This window comes from Protopterus annectens, chromosome 9.part0 (assembly GCF_019279795.1).
Source record: "Protopterus annectens isolate FY-2018-M chromosome 9.part0, PAN1.0, whole genome shotgun sequence".
In the NCBI taxonomy this organism is placed as follows: domain Eukaryota; kingdom Metazoa; phylum Chordata; order Ceratodontiformes; family Protopteridae; genus Protopterus; species Protopterus annectens.
In genome coordinates this window covers 1,272,047,009-1,272,072,520 of record NC_056743.1, presented here as the reverse complement: position 1 = coordinate 1,272,072,520, position 25,512 = coordinate 1,272,047,009, and the positions used below count along the sequence as shown (strand labels likewise).

Sequence of the window (25,512 nt, the reverse complement as noted above, 5' to 3'; positions counted from 1 at the left end):
ATGTGCTCAGTGGACCTTCAGGATGTGTACTACCACATCAAGATGCACAGGCGCTCCAGGAAATTTCTCCGCTTCCGACTGGGAACCAGTCATTACCAGTTCAGAGCCCTGCCCTTTGGTCTCACTACAGCGAGTGTTCACCAAATGCATGGCAGCGGTTACGGCTCATCTGAGGCGTCAAGGATTCCAGGTGTTTCCATATCTAGACGACTGGCTCCTCACTGCCACCACCAGGCGTCAACTTCTCCTCTCCAGAGATTACACCATTCATACTTGCAAAGGGCTGGGTATCTCCATAAATTTCGAAGTCTGCCTTGTTGCCTTGTCAGTCTATTACCTTCATAGGCGCCACCTTGGAACACAGTCCGGCTTTCCGCAAAACTAACCGAACAAAGAGTTCTAGATATTCGCAGGTATGTTCACATCCTTCTTCAGAACAACAAAATCCAAGCCAGGTTTGTCCTGAAGGAATTAGGTCTCATGGCGGCAGCCATTACTCTACTTCCCCTAGCTCGCTTTCATATGCGGATCCTTCAATGGATGCTTTTTTCCCAGTGGTCCTTTCAACAACTTCCAATGTCACACAACATTTTAATAACCCTGTCTTGCAAGAAACACCTTTCTTGGTGGATGGTCTCCCCTCAAGTCCTTCAGGGCAGACCATTTGTTCCTTCTCCCCCCGGTCGCCATGGTGACAACGGATGCCTCCCTGATCGGGTGGGGGGGGGGGGGGGCATTTTCAGGGCAGGACGGTCCAGGGCACATGGCAACCTTTCGAGTGCCCCCTGCACATAAATGTCTTGGAGATGAGAGCAGTTCTTTTAGCATTGCAAGCCCTTCAGGACTGTCTTCCTATCGGGACTATTGCAGTTCAGACAGACAATATGTCCGTAGTTTGGTACATCAACAAGCAGGGCGGGACCAAGTCCTATCCCTTGTGTCGAGAGGCTCTCAGACTTTGGCAGTGGGCAATCTCCTCTCAGCGGTTTCTGATAGCAACGCACATCCCCAGGAAGTCCAACATCATAGCGGACAGGTTGAGCAGAGCCATTCTCATGCCACACGAGTGGTCTCTCAAACAAACAGTAGTGGAAGAAATTTTTCAGAGATGGGGTCGACCTTGCTGCGACCTTTTTGCAACACCTCAAAACAGCAAGTACCACGACGACTTCACTCTCTTCCCGAAAACCACACACCCCCCCCAGAGAAGCTCTAGTCCACGATTGGCCCCGGGGACGTCTGTATGCCTTTTCCCCCCTTTCCATTAATCACTCAATTAATTCAGAAAGCTACCGCCATGAGAGCCACCATTATCCTCATTGCTCCTTACTGGCCTCGTCAGATATGGTTTCCGTTCCTGCATCGTTACCTGTTGGGGCAGCCCTGGCATCTGGACCCAGTGCCAGATCTCTTGACCCATCAGTCGGGACAGCTGTACCACTCCCTCCAATCTCTCAACCTCACAGCTTGGTTGCTCCAATTCCAACCCTAGCCAGGCTTCCCCTTATTTCCCATTCTGTGCGTGACATACTTATAGCTTCCCTAAAATCATCCACCAGGAGGATTTATGCCAGCAAGTGGAAGCGTTTTTCCTTCTGGGCGGGAGCTAGATATATAGATCCCTTTACTGCTCCTATCCAATCAGTTCTAGACTTTCTAGCCGAATTTTTTCACTCAGGGTCTTCTTCCTCCACCATCAGAGTACAGTTAGCGGCTATTTCGAACTTTCATGCAGGCTTTTCGGACTCCAGTATTATGTCCCATCTTCTTCTTCTTCTTTCGGCTTTTCCCGGTTAGGGGTCGCCACAGCGGATCACCTTGTCCGCACATTAACTGGCAGTGGAGTTTTACAGTGTCGAGTTGCCAGCCCGGCGCCCAACCTTCCACAGAAGGCACACTCACACACACACCTAGGGCCAATTTAGAGTGTCCAATCCACCTGAAGCATGTCTTTTGGGATGTGGGAGGAAACCGGAGCACCCGGAGGAAACCCACGCGACCACAGGGAGGACATGCAGACTCCGCACAGAAGGCACCCCAGCCGGGGATCGAACCGGAGAACCTCTTGCTGTGAGGCGGCAATGCTAACCACTGCACCACCGTGGCCGCCTTTCCAGTATTATGTCCCATAAGCTTTGTAAAACCTTTCTTAAAGGTATCTTTTTGCTTAAGCCCCCAATCAAGGACCCCCCCACCGCAGTGGGACTTAAATTTGGTTCTAACCTCCTTGATTCTTCCCCCCCTTTGAACCTGCGGCTTCCTGCTCCCTGAAATTGCTGTCTTGGAAAACTCTTTTTCTGGTCGCCATAACATCTGCGAGAAGAGTATCAGAACTTCAGGCCCTTTGCATTCGTCCACCTTATCTAGTTTTCTATAAAGACAGAGTGTCCCTCAGGAATAATCCGTCCTTTTTACCCAAGGTTTCTTCTGAAGCGAACCTAAACCAGACTATCGATCATCCAGTTTTCTTCCCCAACTACTCCAACAGAGCGGAACAAAAACTGCATTTTCTGGACGTTCATCGTCAACTCCGTTACTATTTGGATAGAGCCAAGCAAGCTAGGAAATCTGAGCAACACTTCCTTTGTTATGCAGCAGGCAAGAAAGGCCTTCCAGTTTCCAAAGTAACCCTTTCTAGATGGCTGGCATCTGTGATCACTTTCATCTATCAGCTCAGATGCCAAAAGTTACTGTCAAGGCCCAGGGCTCACTCAACCAGAGCATTAGCCACCTCAATAGCTTTTCAGGCTAGATTACCAATAGATTCCATTTGTGCGGCAGCCACTTGGGCCTCTCCTCATACCTTTATCTCTCATTACAAATTAGACATGGCCTCCCGAAGCCGAGCTAATTTTGGTTCCACTGTTCTCAAGAGTCTGTTCCGATGAGCCACCCAGGGTGAAGGTGCTAGGGACGCGGTACCATCCAGCAAGAATGAAGACGAGATTGACAACTTAACATTGAGAAGTTATGTACCTACCATAACGTTCCATGTTAGTTGTCTTCTTCTCGCCTTCTTTCTTGCGTCCCACCCCCCATCCCCCTAGCCTGGATAGACCTAAGGATCCTTGGGGATCTTCTTCTTGCCTCAATTTGCCCCCTAGGCTATCCCTTCTGGTAGCTATAGGTCTAGGTGACTTTCGAGTGAGGTTTCCTCTCCTCCTTTTGTTGGAGAGCAAAACTGCTATGGTTTCAGCTATCAAACGAGATCTGGGTAGTTAGCGCCTAGCATTGTGGGATATACGGTAGCCTCGAGCCGGTATAAATAGCTCTCGAGCTTTAGTATAGGCCGAGTCGGAGCCGAGGGTCGGCTCCGAACCCATCCAGCAAGAAAGAAGGCGAGAAGAAGACAACTAACATGGAACGTTATGGTAGGTACATAACTTCTCATTTTCTGCTTGTGCTATGTATAATAGCCTTAACTGTGTTTATTTAATTACCCCCTCACATTAGGTAATCCTAGTCCACCTTGTTCTGTTGGTAGAATCGGCGTATCCGACTTGACCCTTGCTGTCTTCCCTTCCCAGATGAAAATCCTTCAACTCTTTTTTAATTGCTATCCACAACTTCTCCTCCGTGATTGATAAAAGTACTGACCTTTGTATAAGAGTAAAGGGACTAAAAACATTTTAATGGTTTGTATCTTGGTATCCATATCCATGTAACAAAACTTCCAGTTTTTCAATTTTGTATCGTCTTCTGTTTGGTCTCTTCCCACATATCCTTAGCTGCCACCACAGAGTCATTGCTATTCCATACTCCTAAATATTTCATTTCATCATGTCCCCATAAATATGGATATTGTTGGGCCAATTTATGTGTGGGTACATAATTTACTGTTATTGCCTTTGTTTTAGCTTCACTAATTTTGTATCCCGAGAAGATTTGAAACTGTCTTAAAATGTTCCACAACACTGTAATGCCCTTTCTGGTTTTGTCATGTGTAAAATATCAACTGCAAATAGAGCCAGCTTTTCCTGACTACCATACCAATTATATCCTTGAATTTCTGAGTCCCTTATTTTCTTTGCTAATGGTTCTAAATATAAAGCAGACAACAAAGGGGAAAGTGGAGAACCCTGCCTGGTTCCTCTACTCAAGCAGAAATTATCAGAGAGGACCCCACCCACTTTAATTTGTGCCTCCAATCCCTCCTATATTCTTCTAATCATCCTTATAATTGTATCAGGGAAAGCAAATGCTTCCATTGCCCTACTCATGAAGTCCCAGTCTACTCAAATGCATTCTCTGCATCAAGACCCACCAATAAAAGTGGTACTGTCTTACATTCTGCTTCCCTCTGAATCATCAGCATTCTGTTAATATTGTCAGATGTTTACCTCCCCTCCACAAAACCACACTGATCAATATCTGTCAATTTTGGTGTAATTTTTGCCATTCTTTTAGCCGTTATAGACATAAACACTTTATAATCATGGTTTAGTATTGAAATGGGTCTGTATGAAGCTGGATCTTTACCCTCTTTAGGTATTACATTTACCACCGCCGCCTTCCAGGATGCTGGTACTTCTCCTCCTCTTAAAATACTGTTAAACAAAATCTTCAAGATCTTTATGAGTTTTCTCCCTCCTAACTTCCAAACGTCCACATGAATACCATCTGTTCCTGGGGACTTTCCTGTAGATTGGTTATACATAGCCGTTTTTATCTCATCCCTTCCTATCCTAACAGTTAGTAATTGAGTGTCATCTACCTCTAGCTTTGGCATATTTAATTCTTCCATAAACACTTCATTTGTACCTTTTCTTGATTTCCATATTTATCTGCTTTATGCAACTTTTCATAAAATTTCCAGAATATTTCTAATACTTCTACTCTTATAATACTCTTATCTTCCTTGTTATAGGCTCCCTTAGCTTGGTGACTTCCTTTTCCACTTATTTTTGCCTGAGTAGTTGTGCTAGAAGTTTTTGTGCTCTACAAATATCATCAAAAAACAGTTGCTTTAACAGCAAGCTTTCTAAACTCATGCATATTATCGAGGTAGTCCCTTAATGTGAAGTTGTTCTGTCTCACCGTTCATTCTTACTGATGGGCTCCGAGACGATCCCTCGGCTCCGAGTCGGCCTACTACAAAGTTCGAGGTTTTCAAATAGAGCTCAAGGCCAAGTCCCTATCCCATGATGCACCAAGAGTTACCCCAGATCTAGTTTGCTGTTGCAACAGATTGGAGGTTCTCGCTAGCTCGGGCCAGTAAAAACCTTATTTTTCAATATTTGATACCTATCTTAAAGTAGTTTGTTAGTTTATTAAGCTCTTACAGCTTTCTGTATGTTTTCTCTTATATTACTATTGGCCTCGTTTTTCTTAGCCATAGTTTATCTTTGCTGTTTAGTGACTGTCACATTTATTTTCTTACAAATACTTTATTTAGTGTGTGTTTAGATAGTGACCTTTTGTCACAAACTTAAGATAATTAGAGTTTGCTTAGTGTGTTTCTTCAGCAATTAGCTTTGTTGTTGCATTTAAGTAGTGACTTTCTGTCACAACTTTATATATTATCTTAGTTAGTGTGTGTTTAACCAGTTAGCCATGGTTTAAGGCTTGTGTCTCTTGTATTTAGCCTGCATTTTAGAAGGCTTATTATTATTATAGTTGTTGGGTGTGTGTATATTTTTGTAAATGGCTGATGACAAGGACAAACACCCTAAGTCAGGGTTCAAAAAATGCCCTAAATATGGGCAGAAAATGTCTGTCACTAACAGTCATGTCAATTGCGTTTATTGCTTAGGAGCATTACACTTGCAAGAAACCTGCTCCATATGCCATTCCTTTTCTTCTCCTCTAGTTCTCCAAGAGAGGAGGAGGAAACTCATTGATAGGGGTTTATTGAAACCTTCTTTCCAGGAGGCTTTGAGTAACCAGGATGGATCTAGTAAGTCCTCAAAGTCTTCCAAGACTTCCATGAAATCAAAAAAAAATGTAAAAAATCTGTGACATAGGCTCCACAGGTCTTGGAGCAGACAGTCTTATCATTTCGGAGCTAGCCCCCAGTTTTGGAACAGGTATCCGAAATTCCAACGTCTCCGTTATTGCAGTCTGTACCACCATCGATCCATTCATCTCTGTCTTCTATTAGCCTTTCAGATTTAGATGTGGATCATGTGATGCAGAAGCTTTTACAGGCACCGGCCTTTGCAAAATTTTTATCGGCTCCGACCCGTGCAGCTTCGGAGCTGAAGACCCTTATGCCAGCTACAACTCTTCCTCCTCCGAGCTATACTGGTTCTTAGGAGCCGGAGGAGTCGGATTTGTGAGCCTTCAGAGCCGATGCCTGCTCCAGTGACTTCGGCTTCGTTCATTTGGACGTCCTCTACTCTGATCAAGGACTCTAGGAGCCAACACTCTCTGGTTGGATCAAGGGAGGATAGTTGGACCGATTTATCAGTTCTGAATCTGCCTCTCGGGGCTTCGGCTCAGATGAGCTCAGCTCCTACCTCTGGCTCTGAGCCCACTCTCTCGATGCCGGGGATATCAATGGTTTCCTCAGATCTGTCGGTCCCTTCTCATCAGAGCAAGGGTGCCTTCGAAGCCATGAGGAGAGTTATGTCTCCTAAGACATCCTCAACCTCCAGTCCGGCTTCTTCAACCCCTAAAATGCCTGTGTCTGCTTCACAGATACTGGCAAAGCGTAGAGACCCCTAGCCTCAGAAAGCCTCATTGTGTGGCCCATGCTCTTCCGAGACCTCACCAAAAGCTCCCACTGATGAGGTTTCCAGTAAGACCGTTTGTAAGGAGTCCTTAACATCTGATACTGACTTAGATGAATCCGAAGGGTCCCCTTCTGACACACTCGGGGGAACTTCATCCCTCTCTGCAGTCCATGAAGCTGACAGCTTGACTGCTCCAATTCCCATCATAGCCAGGTTCCGTAACGTTTCCAATGAGATAAAGCAAATTCTCTTACCCTCTCATAAATCCTGTACGAAGAAGCTATACCTTAGCAAATGGAAACAATTTTCTATATGGGCCTCTTAAAAACAATATTGATCCTTACCAAGCCCCTATGGCTTCTATTTTACAATTCTTGGCCATGATTTTCAACAAAGGTGCAGCAGCAACAACTGTTCGGGTTCAACTTGCTGCCATTTCTAATTTCCATGTTAAATTCAAAGGATTGAATATTATGTCACACAGATTATCTAAAGCCTTTCTCAAAGGGACTTTTCATCTCAGACCACCTGTGAAATCACCCTGTTCCCTATGGAATCTAAATTGTATGCTTTCCCGCATTATTCTTCCTCCATTTGAACCAGCTTCCTCATGTGACCTCAAATTTTTGTCATGGAAGACTATTTTTTTAGTGGCTATTACTTCTGCCCGCAGTGTCAGAGCTTCAGGCCTTGTCCATTAAACTTCCTTACTTGATTTTCCATGCTGACAGTCTCTCACTTCGTACAACCCCCTCCTTTTTGCCTAAGGTTTGCACTAAAACTAATCTTAACCAAATTATTGATTTGCCAGTTTTCTTTCCCAATCACTCCAGCAATCTAGAATACATGCTGCACAAATTTGATGTTCACAGACAGCTCAGATTTTACTTAGAACAAAAGATTTTAGGAAATCGGAACAGCTTTTTGTTTCCTTTTCAGACTCCAGGAAAGGTATGCCAGTGGCTAAAACAACTCTGTCTAAATGGTTATCTGATTGTATCACATTTGCTTATTCAACCACCAATATGCCTTTGCAACATAAAATTAAAGCTCACTCAAACAGAGCAGTTTCTACATGCCCTGCCTTTTCTGCTAGACTTCCTGTTGATAACATTTGTGCAGCAGCCACTTGGTCAAGACCTCATACCTTTATCACTCATTACAAAGTTGACAGGGCCTCCTTTGGATCCACTGGCCTGAAAATATACTCCCATGAGCCACCCGAGATAGATGGTACTTGGGATGCTACCCATCAGTAAGAACAGTAAGAAGTAGAACAACTTCACATAAAAAAGTTATGTACTTACCATAATGTTCCATGTGAGTTGTTCATCTTGACTTCATTCTTACGTCCCTCCCTCTTACCCGCTCCTGGGCTTTTAGAAGACCGAGATGCTAGATCCTTTCTGGTTACTCAACCCTTCTATACTTTCTCTTATGGATCTATAGAATGACATATGGTATTATACGCAGCAAACAAGATCTGAGGTAACTCTAGGTGCATCATGGGATAGGGACTTGGCCTCGAGCTATTTGAAAAACTTGAGCTTTGTAGTAGGCTGACTCGGAGCCGAGGGATCGGCTCTGAACCCATCAGTAAGAATGAAGGCAAGATGAACAACTCACATGGAATGTTATGGTAAGTACATAACTTCTTTTTTTTCTGTTTAGCATTCTGCAGCTGCTCCTTTTCTTCTGAGAGATTCCCCCTAATTTGCAGTACTTTAACATTTGTCAAGTCCCTCTAAATAATTCTTGTTACTGTTTAGCCATGTCTCCCTTTCTTTTATCTCCAACCTAGTTCTAAACACTTTAATTCTATCCCACTCCTCAGCTATGTTTTCAGAAGATAAATCTATCTTCTCTAGTAGTTCCTGAATTAATTCCACAACCCATTCCTTAAGTTCCTCTCTTTTCACCTGGTAGGTGGGAAAGCGCCAGTGTCTGATTTTCATTTCATCACCTTGCTTTTTTATTTTAGTTATTATTGGTGCATGATCTGAAATAGTTATTGTGTGCGTTTCAAGACCTTCAATTAAATGCACATGTTCCTGTGAAATATAAAATCTATCTAGCCTAGCTCAGTTTTTGTATCTCGGTGAGCAATATGTAAATTCACTTTTGAACTCCTAGTACTGAATTCACATCTTCTATAATTGTTTTCAAAAGTCTACCCCCCCTTGTTTATTTTCCATTCTAGGCCCCCCAGACACAGCTTCACTGTTGCAAACCAAATTCAAGTTTCCACCTATAAGAATTATTCCTTGATGAAAGCTGATTATTTCTCCCAGAATTTTCTTAAGCTCTGATGTTAAGTTGTCTATCTCGCCTTCATTCTTGCTGGATGGGTTCGGAGCCGACCTCGGCTCCGACTCGGCCACTCTAAAGCTCGAGAGTTGGTTCCACCGGCTCGAGGCTCCCCTTATATCCCACAATGCTAGGCGAGAGTTACCTCAGATCTCGTTTGCCGCTACAGCTTCGAGGTTGGTTATTCTACCGGTTCCTGGTAAGTTTTAGCTTTTTCTATAAAAAGTTACTCTTGTTACCCCTTTTTTAGTTTAATTATTCCTAAATTAGTGTAGTTCATTAAACTCTATCCCCGAACCTATTTTTCTTCCCGTTTCTTGTTAAAAGAACTTTTAGTTCTTCCCTTGGGCCTTAGGCCTTCCCTTCCCTAGGGAGTGTTTGTGTAGTGTACTACTGTTTATTGTACTTATTTTTAGTATATTTTTACTAAAGTTTGTTATTTTGACAGAATATAACTGGTGTGTTTGAGTGTGTGTTTGTGTTCACCAGTTAGGCTATGTCTAAAGAAGCAAAGGTCTCCGGATTCAAGAAGTGTGATGCGTGCTGTCAGAAAATGTCTCTGACAGACGCTCACACTTCTTGTGTCTTGTCTGGGCCTTTGCACCTGCAGGACTCCTGTGCTGTCTGCCATGGCTTCAGCCCCAGGGTCCTGCAGGAAAGAAAAAACAAGCTCATTTTGAGAGGCTTGTTGAAGCCTGAGGATTCCCTGTCTGTCTCAACAGGAAGCCCTCCAAGGCATCGAGGTCTTGACTCCGGCTTCTGAGCCGAGACCTCAGGTTGTTCAACCTTTGCCTTTATCGGCTCCGGCTGGAGCCGATAAGCTCAGTCCACAGTTTCTGTGGCTTCCGGCTCCGGCCGGAGCCGAGGTTATCGAGTACCGTGTCGGCTCCGACAAGATCTTGAGCCGACAACCAGAAAGAGGTCTAGGTCACCTTCTCTTGGCTCCGTTCATTCGGCTCCAGGATCTCCCCTGCTGTCTGAACGGAGCCAAAGGTCTCATTCCTCTAGGTCATCGAGGTTGTCCGATCATGAACTTCAGAGGGTGGTGAGACGACTACACAAGTCTGAGGCACTAGCCCAGATGCTTCAGAGCCCGACTCATCAGTCGGTGCCTGTCCGTCCATCAACTCCTTCCTCCTTCGACTCTCTTGAGCTCGGGCGGGTCGTCGGAACCGAGACTGTGGTCACCTCGGGCCGAGACATTTGTCTTCGGCTCCGTCGTCGGCCCGCTTTCTTCCATGGAGGAATCTCGGCGGACTTCCCTCGTCGGCTCCGAGGGGTGAGTGGCATCGGACCCTTGTCCGACCCCCTCTCCCTCTCGGTGCTTCGGCTGGTGAGTTCGGCTCCGACATCGGCCTCGAGCCATCACTGTCGGTGCCGAGGGGTCCTTAGCTCTTCGAGCGGGACCTCTGGCTCTGCCTGACAGGGGTGCTTCGAGGTCATGCGGAGTGTGTTAGAGCCTGGCTCTACTCCACAGTCGGCTCCGTCAGCCCCTCCCTCTATGCTGCCTCAGGGTAAGTCGACTCACTCCCTCATCCCGGACCGCAGAGAGCCAACTTCTCAAGAGCTCCCTTTGGGGATTTCATCCTCTTCCGAGGCCTCTCCTGATTTGGCAGAAGAGCCCCCTCGGAAGAGGAAGTGCAAGAGGAAGCACATTGACTCACCTGAGTCTATCACGTCCGACACAGATCTTGATGATTCTGAGGGTTCCCCCCGTTCCCCTTCTGAAGATGTCTCATTTGCAGACATTCTGGAGATCCTTAAACAGAGGGGAAATTGGCCAGCCCTCAACCCTTCGGAGGACGAATCTGTGTATCTTGAGGCGTTTGGCTCTCGTCCTTCCACCTCCTGGGTGTCCCCCTTGACCCCCTCATGCAGGTGGTTGCTAAAAGGCATGGGCGGCTCCTGATACAGTGGACCCCACTCCCAGGAGACCCTCCAAATTCATCACAGCTCCATCAGACAAGGAATTTTTATCAAAAGGAGTCTCTGTCGATGCTATGGTGGTAGCTGCCGCCACAAAGAAGGAACTGGCTGATCCTTCAGTGCCTGTCCATCCACCTAACAAGGAATCTAGGTCCATGGATAGGCAGGAAGCGGATGTTCTCCTCAGCGACTTTTACTATGCGTTCGCTGAATTACCTGTGCCATTTCACTCGTCTTCAAAGGGACTTGATCAAAGAAGCGAGTGAAATGATGAAGGACCCTACAGCTGCGGGTTTCAAGAAAATGAACACGCAGCTGGCTATCCTTAATTCTATTTCCAACTCCTCCATGCGCCTCCTCTTATGCGGCTGATGGAGCGAGCAGAGCCGCAGGAACAGGGTAGCCTTACGTAGGCACGCCTGGATGCGGCTATGCAATTTTGCGGAACCTTTCAAGGCGTCTTTCACGAACTCCCCTTTTGATGGATCATCTCTTTTGGTCCACAAGTGAAAGAAACCCTGACTAGGTGCGAGACGGATGGCAAGACCCTTTCTGCCGTCGGAGTCCGTTTTCCACTCCTTCTAGACCTTACCCCAAAGGCCAGAAGGGGGAAAGATGTGGTTCCGTAAACAATCTCAAGGGACTTCGCCTGACGCACAGAGTCGGTTCCCGCCAGAGGCAGAGGGGAACAACAATGGTAGACGCCCCTAGAGGCAGAGGGGTCCAGAACCAGGGCAATCGAGGCGTCCTCCGATAAGCCCTTTCAGCATCCCTGAGGTGTTGCCCGACTGCCCATCTTCGGAGGCAGTCGGGGAAGATTGTCACTGTACCCAGAAGCCTGGCTATCCTTGACACAAGACAAATGGGTACAGTCCATCATTTCGAAGGTTATTCTATTCCCTTCTTCGTTTTCCAAGTCAGTCAAAAAATCCCTTCCAGATGTTCCACCGCTCAAAGGGATATAGCAGCTTTGGAAGTCTCAAAACTGCTTGCAAAAGAGCTATTCAGCCAGTGCCAGCAGACCAACTAGGATCCGAATCTACTCAAGGTTCTTTTTAGTTCCAAAGAAAACAGGGACTGGAGGCGAATTTTGGATGTCAGTATCTTGAACAGACCGGTCAAGAAGACAAGATTTCGGATGGTCACGCTGCAATCCATTCTTCCCCTATTGGGAAAAGGAAACTGGATGTGCTCTATAGACCTTCAGGACGCGTACTATCACATAAAATGAACAGACGCTCCAGAAGATTCCTCCGCTTCAGGCTGGGAACCAGTCATTTTCAATTCAGGGCCCTGCCCTTTGGTCTCACCACTGCCCCGGTGTTTACCAAATGCATGGCAGTGGTAGCTTCTCACCTGAGACGACAAGGATTCCAGGTGTTTCCATATTTGGACGACTGGCTCCTCACAGCTCCCACCAAGCATCTCCTTCTGATGGCCAGAGATTACACTTTTCGCGTCTGTCAACAACTGGGTATCTCAATAAATTGCGAAAAGTCTGTTTTGTCGCCTTGTCGTACTATTACCTACATAGGCGCAAATTTAGATACTGTAAACATGTCCGCAACACTAACGAACCAAAGGATATCGGACATCCAAAAATTGGTGTCACTTCTCAACAACAACAGAGCCAAAGCCAGGTTAGTTCTAAAGGTGTTGGGAATTATGGCAGCGGCCATACCTCTCCTCCCATTGGCCAGATACCACATGCGGATCCTTCAGTGGATGCTCTTTTCTCAATGGTCATACCAGGAACTTCCAATGTCTCACACCATTATGATCACGCGTGCAAAAGCATCTCATGTGGTGGATGTCTTCCCCCCAGCTCCTGTTGGGGAGACCATTTGTTCCACCTCCTCCGGTTGCTACTCTGACAACGGATGCCTCCCTGATCGGGTGGGGGGGGCATTATCAGGGCAGGACTGTCCAGGGCACATGGCAACCAAACGAATGCCACTTGCACATAAATGTTCTGGAGATGAGAGCAGTGTTTTTAGCGTTGCAAGCCCTTCAAGACTCTCTTCCCCTGGGAACGATTGCAATCCAGACAGACAATATGTCTGTAGTGTGGTACATCAACAAACAAGGCGGAACCAGATCATACCCCCTGTGTCGAGAAGCACTCAGACTGTGGCAATGGGCGATTTCTTCTCAGCGTTTTCTGATAGCAACGCACATCCCCGGGAAGTCCAATCACATTGCGGACAAGTTGAGCAGAGCTATTCTCATGCCTCACGAGTGGTCTCTGAAAGACTCTGTAGTGAGAGAGATTTTTCTCAAGTGGGGTCAGCCTTGCTGCGACCTTTTTGCTACTCCCCAAAACAGCAAGTGCAGAGAATACTTCACTCTATTCCCTTTACCAGGCCAACCCAGCAGAGACGCTAGTCCAAGTTTGGCCCGGGGACTTCTGTATGCATTTCCTCCTTCCCACTGATCTCTCAAGTAATACAGAAAGCTATCGCTCAGAAGGCCTCATTGATCCTCATTGCTCCTTACTGGCCTCGACAAGTGTGGTTCCCCTTTCTGCATCGATTTCTTGTGGTGCGACCGTGGGATCTGGACCTAGTTCCAGATCTTTTGATCCATCAGTCGGGTCAGTTTCATCGCTCCCTTCCCTCTCTGAACCTCACTGCTTGGTTCCTCCACTTCCAACCGTAGCCAGGCTTCCTCAATTATCTCACTCTGTTAGAGATATTTTGATAGCTTCCCATAAATCTTCCACTAGAAAGATTTATTTGAGTAAGTGGAAACGATTTTCATATTGGGCACAAGGAAAGGACATAGATCCTTTCACCGCTTCCATCCAACTAGTCCTCGATTTTCTTGCTGAACTCTTCCATGCAGGTTCATCTCCATCTACTCTTAAGGTTCAATTGGCAGCTATTTCTAATTTCCATGTGGGTATTTCTGAATCCGCCCTAATGTCCCACAAACTCTGCAAAGCCTTTTTGAAAGGAGTTTTTCTTCTCAGACCTCCTGTAAGAAATCCTCCTTCTCCTTGGGACCTAAATTTGGTTCTTGCTTCTTTGATTCTTTCCCCTTTCGAACCTGCAGCTTCATGTTCCCTAAAGTTATTATCATTGAAAACTCTCTTTCTGGTGGCTATCACATCAGCTAGAAGAATTTCAGAACTTCAAGCACTCAGTTGTCGTTCTCCTTACCTTGTGTTCCATAAGGACAGAGTTTCCTTACGAACTAACCCGTCCTTTTTGCCTAAGGTGGTTTCAACATCAAATCTGAACCAATGCATTGACCTTCCTGTCTTTTTCCCGGAGTATTCAAATAGGTCTGAACAAAAATTACACTGTCTGGATGTTCATCGTCAGTTAAGGTACTACTTGGACAGGACGAAACAATTCAGAAAATCTGATCAGCTGTTTGTCTCCTATGCCGAAAGCAGAAAGGGACTTCCAGTTTCAAAGGTAACTTTATCCAGATGGCTAACATCTCTGATTACCCTTGTTTATGAGATTAGACACAAAAACTGCCTAATAAGCCTAAAGCCCATTCCACCAGAGCTTTGGCTACTTCTCTAGCCTTCCAAGACAGACTGCCTATTGGCACCATTTGTGCAGCGGCTACTTGGGCTACTCCTCACACTTTTATTTCCCATTATAAGTTGGATTTAGCTTCTAGGCATAGAGCTAATTTTGGTTCCACTGTTCTCAGGAGTCTGTTCCGTTAGGCCACCCGGGACAAGGTGCTAGGGACGCGGTCCCATCCAGCAAGAATGAAGGCGAGATAGACAACTTAACATATAGAAGTTATGTTCTTACCATAACGTTCCATGTTAGTTGTCTTCTTCTCGCCTTCTTCTTGCGTCCCACCCTCCTTTCCCCCGGCCTGGACAGACCTAGAGGATTTGTGATCGTGACCTCTCTTTCTACCACCTCTTTCTTAGCTATATGCTATTATGCATATTTCTTGTTCAGGATGTAGGTCACCCTTCTTCTTCCTGTTGTTAGAGGTGGATTCTGTTTTTTCACAGTTATACTGTTTTTCTGTTTTAAGCTGGGGTTAGCTTACAAACGAGATCTGAGGTAACTCTCGCCTAGCATTGTGGGATATAAGGGGAGCCTCGAGCCGGTGGAACCAACTCTCGAGCTTTAGAGTGGCCGAGTCGGAGCCGAGGTCGGCTCCGAACCCATCCAGCAAGAAGAAGGCGAGAAGAAGACAACTAACATGGAACGTTATGGTAAGAACATAACTTCTATTTATAGCAGTTTTAGGGGGGATGTAAATACCTACCAATGTAATCCTCCTCCCTAGCCAGTAGCCTCTTAGCACTATGTATCTTATCTTCCATTACTATCTTTTTCCTCTTCTATCACTATTGGAGCTCCTGTTGCAATTAATAATTACTCCTCTCTTCCTTTGCCCCAAATATTCCGCTGAATAACCATCCTGAAAACTTTTCTTTATCAAATTCACATGTTCAGTTCTTTCCAGATGTGCCTCCTGTGGTATAGCTATTTGCACTCTACATTTTTTAATGTAGTTCACTACTCTTTCTTTTTTATATTTATCTGTAAGACCATTTAGATAGATGGACATTACAGAAAGCATCATTTCCTTATATAGTTATTCTTCTTTCGGCTGCTCCCGTCAGGGGTCGCCACAGCAGATAAACTGTTTCCATTTCTTCCTGTCCTCTGCATCTTGCTCTGTCACACCAACCACCTGCATGTTCTCTCACCACATCCATAAACCTTATCTTAGGCCTTCCTCTTTTCCTGTTACCTGGCAGCTTCATCCTTAGCATATTTTTCCCAATATACTCTGCATCTCTTCTCAGCACATGTCCAAACTAATGTAATCTTCCTCTCTGGCTTTGTCTCCAAACCTTCCAACCTGGGCTGACCCTCTAATGTACTTATTCCTAATCCTGTCCATCCTCGTCACACCCAGTGCAAATCTTAACATCTTCAACTCTGCCACGTCAAGCTCTGACTCCTACCTTTTTGTCAATGCCACTGTCTCCAACCCATATAGCTGGTCTTACTACCCTCTTGTAGACCTTCCCTTTCACTCTTATTGGTACTCGTGTGTCACACATTACTCGTGACACTCTTCTCCACCCTGCCTGTACTCTCTTCTTCACCTCTCTTCCACACTCACCATTACTCTGAACTGTTGATCCCAAGTATTTAAACTCATCCACCTTCACCACCTCTACTCCCTGCATCCTCACCATTCCTCTATCCTCCCTCTCATTCACACACACATATTCTGTCTTAGTCCTGCTGACCTTCATTCCCCTTCTCTCTAGAGCATATCTCCACCTCCCCAGGGTCTCCTCCACCTGTTCCCTACTCTCACTACAGATCACAATGTCATCTGCAAACATCATAGTCCACGGGGACTCCTGTCTGATCTCGTCTGTCAACCTGTCCGTCACCATTACAAATAAGAAATGGAGCTGATCCTTGATGTAATCCCACCTCCACCTTAAACGCATCCGTTACTCCCACCGCAGACCTCACCGCTGTCACACTACCCTGGTACATATCCTGTACCACTCTTACATACTTCTCCGACACTCCTGACTTCCTCATACAGTACCACAACTCCTCTGTAGGTACGCTGTCATATGCGTTCTCTAAAGACACAATGCAACTCCTTCTGACCTTCTCTGTACTTCTCCATCAACACTCTCAAAGCAAACGTTGCATCTGTCGTTCCCTTTCCTGGCATGTAACCATACTGCTGATCACTAATCATCACCTCCCTTCTTAACCTAGCTTCCACTACTCTTTCCTATAACTTCATGCTGTGACTGATCAATTTAATCCCTCTGTAGTTACTACAGCTCTGCACATCACCCTTATTCTTAAAAATCGGTACCATAACACTTTTTCTCCATTCCTCAGGCATTCTCTCACTTTCCAAGATTTCATTAAACAATCTAGTTAAAAACTCCACTGCCATTTCACCTAAACACCTCCATGCTTCCACAGGTATGTCATCTGGACCAACAGCCTTTCCGTTCTTCATCCTCTTCATAGTTATCCTTACTTTCTTCTTGGTAATCCACTGCACTTCATGATTCACTATCCGCACATCATCCAACCTTCTCTCCCTCTCATTCTCTTCATTCATCAGCCCCTCCTTGTATAGTTATTACCACGTTTATATATAACTGGTCTTTTGCTACACGTCTAGTTCAAGCTTTTCATGTTACATGTATATGCTGTACGGCAGGTTGGTCTTTTATACAGGTGTTTCATGCCATATCCATTTGCAACTGTCACATCTTACATAGCTTTTATTTATTTATTTATTTTATAGTCCTCAAACAGAACAAACAACCCCACCCCCCAAAAAATAACCCCCTCCTAAAACCTATGAACTTTACAATAACACACTAAACTATGTACATCTTCAAATATTGAAGTTTTTGCTTCCTAATAAGAACATAAGTTCTAAGTTGATAGCTACACAGACGGGTTAAAATTAACCAAAAGGAAAGGTTAGTCATGCTAAGACGCATGGTACAGCCTGTGCTATTAGTAAGTGCTATTTGATTGATTGTCTATGTTACTCTCCCAGTTGAGAAAACACTTGTTTGCTTTCAGTAAACGCTTTCTCCAAGCCATTTTTCTTTATCAAATTATCTTCTAGTGAAATACAAACCAGACACAAAACTGCTAAGGGTACCTTGCTTATCAGAAAAAAAGCCTAACAATATTCAATAGTTTTTTCATTGACATGCTTTGTATTAAACTTGTTACTGGATAAAACGCCTAAGGTTTTTACCCAGTCATTTCCCTATGCAAGCATGGGAAAAGGCACACTGATTTTTTTTTTCGTCATACTCTCTTAACCAGACCCTTCCGCTCCCCCCCCCCCCCCCCCATCTCCTCCCCTCCTTTTTTCATTGCAGTGCCTACATTTCTCAAAACTGGACAAAGAAAAAAGAGAGAAGATGGATGAACAAGAAAAAAAAACAAAAGCATCTGTTTGTTAGTATTCCCATTTAAAAAAAAAACTGAACTTTACTTCGTCTAACTGGTTTTGTATTATCTTTAAAGCTGTCACACCTGGGAAAACTCCTGATTGTTTTCAGGGAACATTATGTCTTAGTCAATTTCTCTGTTCTTTTTTTTTCCCCTTTTCCCTCAGCCAGTCCCCTTCCGCTAAACTGTCTCCAGTTTCTCTTTATCAGATTATCCCAATAGAGGCATGAAGAGCAGCAGCAGAAATGCTACTTAGTATACATATTGCAAGTGCTAGAAAACCCCTTCCAATAGGTATCTCTGATCAGTATTAGCAAAAAACTACGGGTACTCATAAAATCGTCTAAGGCCAGCTTCGAGAGAAAAATTGCACAGGACACTAAGGATAATCACAAGGCTTTCTTTAGTTATGTTAGGAACCTGGGTGGGAATTCCCAGATATGCTCAGAATTAGTCCAAAATGACAAAAAATACACCAAGCCCACAGACATTGCCAACATCCTAGCTGACAGGTTCAGCGCAAACTCCCCCCCTCCCCAAAGGGCAAATATCTATCCTAGCAGAGTGCTGCCCCCCTGACATCGCAGATGCTCAGGTAAGAGCCGCCCTCTCCAAAGCAAAAAACACAGCATCAATGGGACTAGACGGTGTCCCGGGCTATGTCCTACATGAACTCCAAGAAGAGCTAAACCCAAACATAAAACTACTGTTCAATCTCAGCCTTACTACAGGATATGTACCCAAAGAGAGGCATACAGCAACAGTGGTCCCTCTCCACAAAGGTGGTGCCTCAACAGATCCTGGAAACTATCGCCCCATAAGCCTGACTAGCTTGGGCTGCAAAGCTATGGAAAGGATCATCATGGACCTCATAAATAAAGATATTGGGGACCTACAGACACTGGATCCTACCCAGTTTTAAGGGCAGATCCTGCCTCTTAAACTGGTCGATTTCTTTGAAACAGTCACCAAGGCCATTGACGAGGGGAAGGTGGTCCACACAGCCTACCTGGACCTCGCAAAAGCCTTTGATACAATACCCCACTCGGGCATTATAGATAAGCTCACCAGCTTAAATATAAACCCCTTTGTCACTAGATGGGTTGCAAACTGGCTCAAGGACAGAACCCACATGGTTAGAATTGCTGGAACCATGTCAGACTCCAAACCAGTTACCAGTGGCATCCCACAAGGCTCAGTCCTGGGACCTCTCTTGTTTGGTATATATTTCTCGGCGGTACAGACCAACACAGAAGGACTGTGGCTCACCAAGTTTGCAGATGACTGCAACCTGGGTGCCATAATCGACTCTCCAGCCAACACAAGCATCCTCCAAAAGGGCCTCATAGAAACAGACAACTGGTGCCAGAACCATGGCCTCAAGCTAAACGCCAAAAAGTGTATAGTCATCCCCTTTGGCAAAAACAAAGTGCCCACAAATTACCACATAGGTGGTAATCCATTAAGTACAGAAGAAGTAATTAGGGACCTGGGGACCAAGTTGATAGCAATCTCTCATTTGACAACCACGTGGCCAAAGTGGTTAGAAAAACATTTTATATAGCACACCTAATCATGAAGGGATTCACATCTAGATCATGGGGAGGTCATCGTGCCTCTTTACTCATCCCTCATCAGGCCCATAATTGAGTACAATGCCCCTTTTGGGATGTACCTTACCAGACACCTGCAGCAACTGGAAAGACCCCAAAAGTACTTCACCAAGAGGATCAAAGGGCTCAAACAGATGCCATATGCTGCCCGGCTAGAGAAACTCCAGCTCTACTCAGTGGCATACCGCCTGCTCAGAGGCGATCTGTGCCTGACGTATAAAGCCATGTCCAACCCGGAATTAATGGACATGCTGCACCTCAGAAAATCCAAATCCCATCGAGCTATGAGATCGAGAGACTTGAACCTCAGCACTGAAATAAATAGGACATGCTGGAGGGACAGATTCATAACCCAGAGGCTCCCTTCACTCTGGAATAAAATCCCAGTCCAGGTTAGGCAGAGTCCCTCAATGACTCTCTTCAAGAGGAATCCTGATGAGTGGATGGGAGATTGTAGGTTTACTCCGGGTATCACTTCTGTGTCACTGTTAGACAGAGGTACAGTATACTAACCTCGAAAAAGGGCATAGCAAAATTAATTTAAAATGGGTGGCGAAAGCCAAACACAGTCTGGCTAGTCTTATAAATGCCCCAGGGCAGATAGCCTAGTATGAATCTATGAACCTATCATTCTTCTTTCATTTACTTGCTCTCTGTTTTAAAACAAGTGTCCTTAATCAGTCATTTCCCCATGCAAAAATGAAAAAGCGCATTAATTTGAACTCTGTCGTGCCCCTTACCCAAGCTCCCTTTTTCCTTGTCTTTTGTTAATCATTACATTGCCTGTGTTTCTCAAAACTGCACAAAAAAAGAGAAGGGGAGAAAAATAAAAACACCACCTGTTTACAATCCCTATTACACCCCAAAATAGCATGCAAAGAAAACCATGCAGCATAAATACAATACTATTAAGAAAAGAAAGTGTTTTCTTTACTTAGTTAACATTCTTCCCTCTCTTCCCTCCCCAAAGCATTTTTCCGAACATTAATGACATATGAAGTATGGCATATACTTGAGTCCCCCACTCAGCAAACAAATTTTGAAGAAGTCCAATGTTTCCGGATTTTCTTGTGCTGTCATATTTCACAAATAGAATTAATGCTTTGTAATCCCACATTCTCCATCACCCAAATCCTCTGCTTCATTTCCAGTGTACTCTCTGTTCTTCTGGTCAACTCTCATGCCCCCTTCCTTCTCGCCAACATTTTCAGTTGATATACTGGAAAAGGTTTCACAGGTGCAGTTTCTCTGCACTCCCTATTACCAGAGGAGCGAGAAGCCGAATCTCTTCTGACAACTCAATTTTTGTTGGACAAACTTTTGTATTTCCTCCTTAGCATGCACTTAATCAAAAAATGATTTTGTCCCTCCAGGGAAGAATACCTTGAAGACAGCTGGATACAGCAGTTTCAGTCACACACCTGCGTCTCTGCATTCTCTGAATAGAGGGAATTTACTTCTCTGCTCTCACCTACTTTTAGTATTTTGTCCTTCTGCCACAGTTTTGACAAAATCAGTTTTTTCTGTTGTGCATCCTTACTATTAAAGGTCTAAGTTGCTTTCTTATAGCTAGATTTGGAGCATACACATGATGTGCCCGTTCAACTAATAAGTCCTGCTGTGGAACACCAGTCCAGTTGCTTATTTGTGCTTTCATAAATTTAATGCAGTCTGTTCCTTCCAGCTTCTCTGGTATAGCTGAAAATCTCAAGATCTGAAGTAGTTAACTTCATTTTATCTGCAACCTGTGGGTATTCGGATCCATATCGGATCTGAGCTGGCAACTTTTTTTCTAGCATCTGCTCCAAGCTCCTCCCCCTATCCATAATGCACTACCATCTCCTACCTTCCCTCAGATCTCGTTTGCCGCGCCATAGTACTTTTCCAGCAATCTGGAAGATATCACATATCATACCCCTACACAAAGGAGGCAAATCCACTGACCTTTCCAACTTTCGTCCTATAGCACTATTATCTCCACTAGCTAAAATCATGGAAAAATGTATACACAAACAACTACTTAACCATCTCCTTCATAACAACCTACTAGCTAACACTCAACATGGATTTAGACCATCACATAGTACTACCACTGCTCTACTTTCTTTTACTAACACCATCAACTGTAATCGTAACAACAACAAACTAACCTCTTCTCTTTTCCTAGACCTGTCAAAAGCCTTCGACATGGTCAACCATACACTTCTTCTACACATATTAAAATCCCTTGCTTTGGATTCCTCTTCCTTAACCTGGTTCTCATCTTATCTTGAAAACTGACAACAAGCAGTACTCTGGAAAAATTCTCTATCTACTTTACTACCTATCTCTTTAGGAGTACCACAAGGATCTATACTAGGTCCACTCTTATTCTCTATCTTTATTAATGACCTCCAATCTTCTATCCAAAACACTACATGTATACAATATGCAGATGATTCTACCATTATTTGCACAGCCTCCACTCAATCTGAACTCCAGTCACTCACACAATCTACCTTTTCTACCGTCGAACACTGGTTCTCAAAAAGATGTCTTCTCCTCAATCCCAAGAAAACAAAACTACTACTTTTCTCACCTACCCACAAATCTTCTCAGCTAAACTTCTCTATTACTGCAAGTGATAATTCCCTCATCTCCCCAGACTCTACAACTAAACTGCTTGGTGTTACTATTGATAATAATCTTAACTATGATTACCACATCAATAACACTATAAAAGCAGTTAATAAAAAAATTGGTTCACTGTACAGAATCAAACCCTACCTTACACCAGAAGCACGGACCACCCTAGCACAATCACATCTTATCTCTACCCTACTGTATGCCTCCTCTATTTACACTAATCTCTCTAAAAGCAACCTGAAGAAACTTACTACATCCTACCACAATATAGCTCGCTTTGCCACAGCATCCCAGTATAGAACTCACCACTGTCTAAACTTAAAACACTTACACTGGTTGGAACTTCCTAACAAGATTATATATCAGCAACTCTTAATAACACACAACATTCTATATCAACCATCAAAAACACCTGCTCTTAGTAACCTCTTGATCCCCTATAATAACTTGAAACAGCTGCGCTCCGCTGAAAAGCTACAAGTTAACACAACACGAATTACTAATTCTGCAGGTAACTGCCTTTTTTCCAACTCAGTAGGCAAAATATGGAATAACCTCCCCTCACACATTACCTCTATAGGCTCCTTTGATCTTTTTAAAAAACAACTTCTTGTACATCTTAACAACTTCTGGCTCTGCTCTTGTACAAATCCAGACTAATCAACCTTCTACTTTCTACTATCATATTTCCTTACTTCAAAACTGCAATCTTTCTCTGTGATCACAAACAACTTAATGACTGAACAGTTTCTACTGTTCTCAAAAAAAAAAAAAAAAAAAAATTTTTCTTCTTTTACAAGTTTGTATATACACTAATATGTATGAAATGACCTGAAGGGAGTGTAGTTTTAAAAAGAATTAATGCCTTTCTCAATACGCAGATAGCACTATATGTTTTCTATTACTTGATCTAGACTTAATAAGTATGCTTGGTAGCTCTCTGTCTATGTCACAGGCATTTATTGTAAATATTCAATTTCTATAACCTTGTTTTAATCTGTGGAGCTTTTCTCCCCGGGCCTCCACTGAAAATGGAAATTATCCAGCTGGACTAGCCTGGTCAACAAATGTAAAATAAATAAAAAATAAAATAGTGAGCATCGTGGTCTCCTTCGCTCTGAGCTCAGGGATAGTAAGTTTAAAAATTATTTGTCTTTAGTGTGTCTGTATTAGTTGTTTCCCTTCCTCCCCCACTAGTATATCACTTGTTCGTCGTTTAGTTAAAAAAAAAAAAAAAAGTTTTTGTTATAAAACTCTGTAGAGTAGTTGCTAGGCCTGCCCTTCCTGTACGTGTGTTTGTGTGTGGTGATCTTTGTAGGGAGTGGTGTTTGGTGCAGGACCATGGCTGATCAGCCAAAATCAGTGTTTAATAAATGCACAGTGTGGCCATAAGCTCTCACCGGCTGATGGTCACACTCTGTGTGTAATTTTTTTGGGAGTGTCCCATTTGTCGACTCAATGTGCAATCTTCCCTGGGTTCAACCCTAGAGCCCTCAGGGATCGGAAGGCCAAATTGGTAGCCAAAGGCCTTCTCCCTGCATCTATCCTGGTGTCTGCCACGGCCTCGGTACCCATTACTCCCACCCAACCTCCCACCCAGACAGAGACTCAAACTCCCGTTTCTTCTGGTGCTGGGTCAGACAACGAAAAAGCTACAGTGAGTGTAGTAGACAAATACAAGGACAGAGAAAGGCACAAGGAGGACAGGGACAAGAAAAGGGATAGACCTCGCAAGAGATCCCCAGACAGGGAGCTCTTCCTTAATCCCCCTACTAAGTCTATGAGGGTAGTTTCTCCATGGCTCCAGTCTCCTCGTTTTTCACCGGAGCCGCTGGAAACTTCAGATTCAAGGCCTTCCTCCTCCTTACAGTGCAGACCAGCCAGATCTGAGTCTGTGGCTTCTTCGCAATCGACTCTGAGCTTATCAGTCTTAGACATGGACGGGATGATGTGGAGATTCATTCAGACCCAAGTACAGATGGGAGTCTTTTCAGATCCCCTCTCCCTCCGGAGAGGGGATCTCCATGCCTTTTTTCCACCCCATCTCTCCTTCCCCGATCCGTACATCTGCTTCGGGGTTCTTGGATCCAAGACTTTTTGGAGCTGGTAGCTCGGTGCCGACGTTGCCCCCAACCTCGACTCCGGCTGTTACCTTGAGCTCCTTGGATCCGACTAGTTCAGAGCCGAGTGACTTTCGGAGCCGCAGACAGGGAGTCGGACCCAAGGGAATGGATTTTTTGGCTCTGCCTCTTTCTGATCCAACCCATTTCCTCAGACCTCAGTCAGGCTACCCTTGCTTCGGCTCCGGTCCCTGCTTCGGATCCGGGGAGGGCTTCCTCCTTGCTGGGTGCCAAGGAGGTAGGCTCTCCTTCGGCCTTCGGGCCTTCGAAGTGGTGGAGAGGGTTCTCTCCGATCCCAACCCATCCTCTCAGATTCCACCCAGACCCCTCTGGATTTGGCGATGACTCCCTTCATCCTGTCTCGAAGACAGCCCATGCCAGATGAGCCCCAGGTTATTCCCCCTGAGGAACCCCCTGTGGCTCACTAGTCTTCTAAAGAGAGTCCCGCTGAAGAGGGCCACCATAAGCGCAAGTGCAAAAGAAGGCACTTGGACTGCCCCGAGTCCCTCACTATGGACACTGACTTAGAGGAAGGAGAAGGTTCCCCCAAGTCACCTCCCGATGACGTCTCCTTCTGAGACATCATGGAGATCCTCTGCCAGAGGGGAGGTTGGTCAGCCCCAAAACCTTCTGTGGATGAGTCAGTGTTCTTGGAGGCCTTTGGCATGGGCCCATCTAAATCCTGGGTGTCTCCGCCAGCAGACCCCTTGGTGGCTCTTATCACCACACGGGCATGGAAGGATCCTGACACCATAGAGCCCATCCCCAAACGCCCCGACAAGATTTTATCTCCTCCTACTGACAGCCTTGGTCAAAAGGAGCTCCAGTTGGAACTAGCGCAGGAGAGTTCCTCAGTCCACCCTCCAGACAAGGTGTTCAGGTCGGTGGATAGGTTTGGGAAGCGCGTTTATTCCTCAGCGACCTTTTCAATCCGTGCGCTGAACTATTTGGCACATGTGATCCGGCTTTAGCAAGACCTTGTATCAGAATTCGCTGAGTCGCCCCCAGAGTCCTAATCACCGCAGGACAAACAGCTTTTCTCTGCGAAAATGTAGGCTCTGACTTCCGTATCGAACACGTCTATGCGGCTCCTTTCCCTTGCCACGGAAGGAGCAGCTAGGGTGGCCGAGACAGGTGTAGCCATGAGGCGTCACGCCTGGCTCGGGTTTGTGTCAGTTCGTGGAGCCTTTCAAGGCATCATTTATTAATGCTTCCTACGATGGTTCTTCCCTTTTCGGGAAGACAGTACGTGACACACTTGTCCAGAGCGAAAAAGATGGGAAGACTTTGT

At 45.0% G+C, this 25,512-nt stretch overlaps 1 protein-coding gene across 1 annotated transcript in view; it reads left to right on the top strand.

Annotated features, from left to right (window-relative positions):
- LOC122810654 (glycerol-3-phosphate acyltransferase 2, mitochondrial-like) overlaps window positions 1–25,512 on the top strand; it is a 938,290-nt gene that overhangs the window by 262,525 nt on the left and 650,253 nt on the right. The window lies entirely within an intron of this gene.